Below are 8,724 nucleotides of genomic sequence, written 5' to 3'. Positions count from 1 at the left end.
GCACTACTAGATTTGCTGTTATGTTAACATGGGGACTACCGACACAAATTACAGTTTTTCTGAGTTCCCATGGAACGCAGCATCACTTCCTGCCGTCTCTCGACCCGATACAAACTTGGAGCGCTTTCTATTCCCTCTGGCACTGGCACTGGTACCAACTGGAGTGGGTACGCTTCACGGAGGCCGCCACGTTGCACCACCACGTTCCTTTTGCAGTAGCCCAAAACGGACAAACCAAACACTGGCTCTAGAGAGGGCCTTTTGCGTTTTTCACGAGCCACTGTCTCCTCCCGCGGAGGCGCCATGTTTGCACCGCCGTGGGGAGGGGTGTTGGGTTGGTTTGCGATCTGCGTGTCTGAAAATGTCAATATAGGAAAAGTAAACTTCCCCAAAAAACCTGGGGAATCTCTAAAAGTATCTTACTTGGACAGAGGACCGATAAGAGAGATGTGGCCCCGACAGAACGGAACCTTGGACGCCTATTTGAGGGCCACCTCCACAATAACCACGAACCCCTATCCTGAAGCAATCCGCGTGAGTCGCGGCTTGTGAACGCTCCTCCGTCCAGTCTGTGTTTAGACGCCCCTCGCGATGGATCCTATCTCACGGCGAATCTTTCCCCGAGACGCCGAAAGGACAACCGACTCACACGTGTGCACTTGACGGTGACAAAAGGAAGCGCACAGGATCTCCCCACAGCACATTTCTCCTGACAAGCGGAGCCTGCGTGACAGGCGCCCGGGGTCGGACTCTCATCGACGCGGGAATCGGCAGCAGGCGGAGATGCTCAGTCAGGAGATACTCATGCAATCTGTCATCAAGCCATTCAAGCCGCTATTAACCGGCCTGTCAGCGTGAATCAGCGGCTGGGATGAACGAAGCCCACAAAAGAGAGTCCAAGTTCCCATCACCCGGGACATATCTCAAAATATCTCGGTTCTGTGCAGAGAATTGCCCTTCTTTACACCCTGTTAATAACAACCGAGGTGGTAGATAGGTTCCGCGCTCGTATTTGTTTTTCGCTATGGTTTGTTTACGGAGAAATCGGGGCCCAACTAGAAAGACGAGATTCACCGTCTTGGAGCGGCGAGGTGTTTTGGAAATGCAAAACAAGGTCCTGGCTTTTAAAAGAAGGCATAAATGGGCCAGAAAGTAAAATTGCATTAAAAAAAATTGCTGAGAAATTGCATGCACGGTTTCAGAATAAGAAACCCTCACAGAGCTTTCATGGAAACTATATCGTTTTCACACGCTTTCTCCAAGAAAATATTTGGATCAATTATGGTAGGTATGGTCTGAATGTACCGTATATCCATTGGATAGTGGGCAAAAACTCTGTAATGTAAAACTGACACTTTCCATATTGCCATATATTGACATACTGTCATAGAATACATTTATTTTAAGTGTACCAGTCGCCAGTTTACCAGTGTATGTTCTCAGCTCTTTGCTGTGACTTGTTGGTTTTAAATGGACTGCATTTGAAATAGCATTATTTCTCCTCCAGGGTAAACAAGGCTGCTTCACAGGAGGGGTTTTGGGTTCAGTGCCTGGTTCAATAAAACTTTGACATGCTACCAAGAGGAGCCAGGGATCATACCGCCAATCGCCGGATTACCAGACGACCCACTCTGACTTCCCGAGACTCCCCCCCCCAAAAAAAGGATAAAGGCCTCGACCTTCAAGTTGATGGGAGAGTCTGTTAAACCACCATGTTTTCATCCCTGGAACACTTAGGATTCCTTCCCTTTTATAAGACGGACCGTCGGCTTCAGCATCACTCGGTGCTATTTCCTATTCTGGACCCGCCGGAGATGGAGGGCAAAAGGAAGCCACGCTTACTTTTGCCATGTTCGTTTAGAGGTTAGATCGCAGCGCATCGCTTTGTTCCGAAACCAAACAACTTTGAAGAAATATCAGCGCTGACTGGCCTTCCAGTCCCCTGGTGCCTGGGAGCGAATGCAGCTGAAAGACAGCGATGCTTTTAGCCATGTATTATTGAGACCTAAACTCCAGGACACTTAAAAGCGGAACATAGTTTGTGTTTAGTTGATATGTTTCCAAAATCCATAAATGGATAGACTGTAAAAAACTCTTTATTAAAGATTAATTTTGACATTAATGGGAACTCTTCGTACAGTCTCTGTGAGGATATAATGAAGAGAATTTATTTTTTTTGTTAATCCTGCGGCACAGAATTGGTTCTAATTCACAGCTACTGGTGATTTGAGTCGATAACTATTTTGTTCAAATAGCTGGAGTTGGATAAAATAAACAAAATATATATATGAGGAATGAAATCCACTCCAATCCGCAAAGTTGAGCGACTAGCTATGATATGGTTTCATCCAATTCAGTCATATTTCTGGACATATCTATGATTAAAAGTTAGCTTTTTCGGTAAAAAAATATTATATTTCCATATTGTCATTAACAATATCAATTAAAAGTGAACGCTCAAAAAAAAAAAGTGTGCATCATCATATTACACAATTTAGATCAAGATCCAAGGAATAAAAAGTTACCTCAAAAGAGACCGTGTTCAATAAAATTCCTTTGTCGCTTAAATTCACGGCACACAAATCCTCGCCTTCCTTCCTTCCTTTCTTTCTTTCTTTCTTTCTTGGCCAAAACCCTCATGCGCCAAAGAAAAAGGAGGAAAAAAAAAAAAAAAGGCTTTTGAGATCTGGGGTGAAAGTGGCTGAACAGATTGTTATGTCACCATCGGGGAGCTGTAATAAAGTCATATTTCCTTTGCATTTTGCATGACCGCAGGGCCCTACACTCTCGCCTGTCCACTTCGCTCTCGTCACGCCGCCCTAAGTGGAGCAGTTCTGAGCTGCAGGTTCTGCTCAGAACTGCTCCACGATTGTGCACGCGGCGTCGAGCACTGAGCAGGGGTGGGGTGGGGGACGCAACTCAGGCCTCATTAAACACCCCGCCCCTGATCACGAAAATTAGGAAGCGGTTACTCCTCTTTTCAGTACACGAAACGCAATGCCACGCCACGCCACGCCACGCCACGGGAGCAAATCAACTCATTTCGGATTCGATTTGCTTGACTGTGATCTTCATTTTGCGTCGTTTGAGTTTGGTGTCTGGGCTCCCGTCTGCCCGTCACTCCCGGCGAAGAGAGGCAAACCTATAGCGAGCTAGAGATATAGGAGCGAGCCAAGCCGACGCGGAACAACGGGGGAGGCGGAGGGAGCGCGGCGACGCAGGCAGGGCGGGTGGGGCCGGCTGCTGAAAAAGGCCAGGCCCATAAGGGGCGTGGGAACATGTGGCGCCGTCAAGTTGTCTGAGGGAAGTACGCATCATTTACCATTGTGAATAATTTAATATTGGGTTTATTTTCTTTTGAGGGCACCGTCCAGTATCTGTACCAGTGAAATCAAAGCAGCTGGCTCTCGATGTTTCGGCAGCACTGAGCCAGGAGGAGGAAACACAGCTCAGGCCGCATTAAACGCCCCCGACGGGAAATTAGGAACCGCTGCAAAATACAATGCAAATTAATGCCATATTAACTCATTTAGCAGTTTCAGGTTTACTTGTGAAGAAAGAGAGTGTTATAACGTATGTTATTTCTTATTTCATTTTAACTTGCATCTTTCTTTCTCGACTGCACCGCTCTAACGTTGACAATCATATCAGCTGAATATTAACGCATGCTTATACTCCAGCTTTTTAAATACGCTGTTCATTTCGAAATCCGTTGGTCCAGACCGATGGAGAAGGGATAATTCCCCAACCCAGGAAATAAAAAGGTTGCACTCTGTCATCGCTTTGTGTTTTTTTTCGGGGACATGCAACTAGCTACTACAAACCTTTGCAGTTAGTGTGTGTGTACTTGTAAACCGCCACCAATGAGTTAAGGGACTGTGCATGTTTCCCAAATCACATGTTGGCTTCTTGATCGGCGCTTTCCTCAAGAACAAAAGTAAGACAAATTTTAAGAAAAAAGTTTGATGAATGAGGCCCATTGTAGGAAGATTTACTTTGAAATGGCCGCTATTGGATTTCTTCCCATTTGGCCTAAATGGGTAAAGTCCAGCACTGGAGTCCACTAATGCCCGGGGTGGTGGAGTGACTGAAGTGCATATGTGTCATCGGGTGCAAACTGAGGAAACACATGACACAATAACTCTGATCCTTTATTTTAGGTTTTTGCTCGCTATGGTGCAGTGACGGATTGGGCATCTGGTAATTGGGCAAATGCCAGAAGAGTCGCGCTACTATTACAGGCCTCCCAATCCCCGGCACGATTCAATTGTTGGTGGCGGGGTCCGCCGTTCCCAGCAAGAACGAACCGATCGGGCACTTGCAAGGAGTCAACGTCCCAAAATATCCTCCACCACGCCAAGTGAGCGAGAGAAAACAAACACATCGAGGGTAAGCCTGGAAAAAGCTGCGGCTGAAAATGGAACTCTGGGAATTGCGGTGAAATCAACCCAACGCGGACGATCTTACAGATTACCACTTGAAGGACCAAACAAGTGTAGATGATTGAACTGACAAATATTCACTGTCGTCATGTCATTATAATCTCCGAATCTCTATTCTCAAATCGGCGCTAACGCAACTCTGACAGGAACCCGGAAGCATTTGCTTATTCATAAAAAAATATTTATATATGAAAATACAGTATCCCTTACGGCATTATTTGATGATTTGCATTACATCCCATTGTTGACTACGTTCACTTTTTGCTTTGATTCCGGGTGTCTACCTCACGGCAGTTCTCGGTCGACAATAATCTTAACGAATATGTGCCGATCAAAGCCCACGCAAAAAAAACATTTCCATATTCTCAACTCGAGGTCCTTCCTGCAGCCGATCTGGGTTTCATTGTGGGCTATAAGTTGCACGAGCGTTCCCAGCAGTCGGCCGGCACCAGCTCGGATCACGCTGCTTTAAAGTGACAGGGCTGCTTAATACGCAGGGTGTGAAATGAGCACCGCTCACTAACTGCAAACATATTATGTAAGAGACATCGCTTTTGATCCTCCCGTTTTATTCCATATTTCTCAACATTATAGTGTTACTGCCCCGCAGGGCCAGCGTACTAATGCCGCTCAAGTGCTTGACACGACCCAGTTCAATTGGGATAATCTGGTGAAATATTTAGAGGGTGGATGCTCAAACCAGCGCTTTAGGGCGGTCACTGTCTGAACTCCGTCCCACGGTCGACGTGCTCTGCCACGAAAGCGTTTCGGAGTCGTCTCGATGTTTATCGGGTAAATGTTATCTTTACCCTTGCCCGTTGCTCAAAAAAAAACAAAAAAAAAAACCCTTGGAATCACTTTGAGTCAGCTATTGAATTTTCCAAAAACTGGGTGCAATTATTGTCATTTCCACGCTCTCTAATAGGGAAGGTGCAGCGCTCTCTCTCTCTTTCTCTCTCTCTCTCTCTCTCTCTCTCTCTCTCTCTCTCTCTCTCTCTCTCTCTCGCCTAAAAAACATCCCGCGGTGACAATTAATCATAATTGCACTCGGGGGCGAAAAGCTTCCAGGGCCCCGGGGTTTTTTTTTTTTTTTTTTTTTTTTTTCTCGTCAGAACGCGACGAGGGCGACTGGACCCCGTTCACTTGTCACGAGCAATAAAGTGAGAAATCCCATTTGCCAAATAGATCTCCCCCACCCCGCGACGCACACAAGCTCATATACGACGCTGGTTATTCCAAAAGCCACCGTCGATTATTTACGACGGCCAGATGTCCCGAAATCGCGGATAACACGGTGACGGATGAAAGATCTGTTTGAGCGGCTACGGCTAAAAGGACCAAACAGTATTTTTGGATACCGTTTGGACGCAGGATCCCAAAAAGACGGTTGCATTTTGGCGCCGAGATTTGGCCGATACTGGTTAAAGCACATGATATACATTACCCCGAGAGCAACCTGGGCTCCCATTAGCACTACTGTTTGATCTCAGTGGCACAAATTGATGCAAGGTGAAGAAATTGTTCCATAATTATGATTGATGATGACGGGAAGGGGAAAGGAGTTGTGCCTTTACTTTCTCACCGAGAAAAGTGCTCGCGCAACATGAGCCTTTTTTGGGGGGCGGCTTTTGCCCCCGGCGGGGGAAGTGGACGCTCAAATCAATATACTATCTCCATATTACATAATACAATGACTTGTTGTTGTTGTTGTGCATCTTAGTGTAAATGATAAAAAGACTGACTACACTCTACTGGTACAACACCACAGAACATAGTAGAAAATTCGTCACTAAGCGCTTTACCATTGAGACACTTTGCCCACTCTGCTGCATTTTCTCGCCGTGCGTGAAATGTCCAATGGGGCAAACGTTGACGAATATTAATAAAATTAAAAAACGTGTTGGTCTCCTTTTCGAAAAACGGCAATCTCACAATTTTGTCAGTCAGTCTTTGCATGTTATACCAAGACAATGAAATGGTGGAAAACCGTGCTTTCGTCAGCTTTTTTGCACTTCTGCAAAAAATCTGCTCTTTTGGCCACATCAGCGTCAGAGGCTATAAACAGGAAGTGGCATTGCTTACTATTGACAAACTGCTGTAGTCGACATTAAGCTCTTTTTGGTATCGTAAAAACATGTTCAGATGATCACTGAGAGAGCTTTCCCTTTTTGAAAGTGAGATTTAGTGGGCTTTTTTTTTACAGTAAACGTTTGCCCCATTGGCCTGCACTGAAGCACAGTGGGAACCTGCTGCACAGTGGTTAGTTTCTCTATACTGTAATCAAGTAGTTGTAGTGACAGTTATGAAATGAAACCCTTGTCCGAAATGCATGGCATGATATCCCATAATGGGTTTTTTTCGTGTCAGTAGAATGCTCACCATATATAGATAAGTTAAAATGTTGACGCCACCCTCGCGCGCACACACACACACACACACACACACACACACACTAAACTTCCCTATAGAGACGTATGCTGTACGTCAATTGAGCAGAAAACACCTGACCGGGAATCGCTGTCTGGAATAACTCTCTAAATAAGGAATAGAACCAATCTGCTCCCATTTCACTCGCTACACCTTTCCCTTCCCCGCCTGTTGCCAGGGTGATGACCGAATGCATTTCATATGCAAGCGTGCGCTCCATTGCCCTTGAGCGGAGAACAGAATCATGTTCCACTTAAAAAAAAAAAAAAAAAAAAAAAGAAGCAGTTAATTTTACATTTTTAATGGCTTGCTGATGGCTTTAGTAAGTGAGGAGCACTTACAGTACAGGGGTGGATGTAATGTTCCTGGAGCCCCTTCCCCCATCCCTCTAATTCCTCATCTTTGATTATGGGTTTTGGGTTTTTTGGGTTGCTTTGTGGTCTTTGATGCCCGGTCCAAACAAAATTCAATCCAAGCCATTTCCAGTGCATTCCAATGAAAGAATTGACTCATACCACGCATATCGGTGTTTGTTCTTGTTTTGCTGTTTCACCCGATATAAGATCACATGGGTTGACTTACACTTGAGCCATTTTTTTCTCCAGTTGCTCCCAATTTCACGGCTGATTAGCCAGACAGGATTATCTCTTGTTATTTTAAGGTAGAAAATAAAAGATTATGACTTAATGAGACGTGTGAAATCAGATGGAAAACGTGGAGAGAAATGGCAAGCTTTGGCTGGATGGTAAAGCACCATGTAAAGAAAGGCTCAGTTCATATGCAAAATACAGCACTATATCCCATGACCTCTTACATCTAAAAATTAAAGGATCTTCATATTAGTATTTCGGACAAGCCCTACTGTATTCCCATTTCCAATTTTGTGTTTTGTTCCTGGAAGTTCCCCACAAAATTCAGCGTCTTCCCATTCAAACACTTGCACGGTTGACCAGTGATCACAACAACAGTTTCAACACCTCCCACATCAGACCGAGGCGGTTTACGCCACAAAATATGCTCTTTCCTTTTCTCGCTTTTTATTTTTTTTAGGTAATTAGCTTCTGCTCATTGCTGTCATGTCCATAAGTGCGGCTGCGTTTGAAAAAAACGGGGCAAGAAAACAACAGGCCTGGGCCTCCCCGGGGTCAGTGCCCACCAAGGCCCCGGATTACGGCACCAAAGGAAGCCTGGGAAGCGTGTATTGATTTGGCCTGACACTCGCTGCCACATTTAGCCCCGCCGCCGCTGACTCGCCGGGGCTCCGAGCAGTTCCGCGCCATATTCTCTACTATCTCTAAAGAGCAAGAGAAATTACCTCACGCCATACAAGATTTATCATCACGTAATTAGCCCGGCGCGCCCGACGGCAGATCTCTTTTGACTACGAGTACGAGCTTAAAGTTCATGTGCACAGGATTACGCTTAATTAACTTGTTAGCTCCAGCACGCCGTGCCGAGCGCACTGGCCTTTTAAGAGCACTTTTTTTTTCCCCTAACTGTGACGCGCTTGTCGGAGGTACGCGGCTCCGCCCGCCTGCTCGATCAAGCGGGGCGGCGGTGGCGGCGTGCCACGGCGCTCACGCCGGACGTGACGCTTTGCGTTCTGGGAGACGGAGATGTTACGATGCGAGACACACTGGGAGGATTATTATTCCATTATTCCTTATCCCATCCTTAGAGCCTTTTTGTGTTTTGTGAAATCCACTTTTTTCAGGATTTTTCACTTTGTGTCGAGGCTTTCCAAAAAACCAAATGCTTTCATTGCTAAAAAGAAATAGTATTTACAAAGGGAACGTTCACTCGTTTCCCCGCGGGGAAAAAGCAATTTCGTTGGATTTCGTTTGCCGTGAACTGC

Source organism: Zeus faber (assembly GCF_960531495.2).
Source record: "Zeus faber genome assembly, chromosome: 22".
NCBI classification, from domain to species: domain Eukaryota; kingdom Metazoa; phylum Chordata; class Actinopteri; order Zeiformes; family Zeidae; genus Zeus; species Zeus faber.
Note: the sequence above shows the minus strand (reverse complement) of the source record.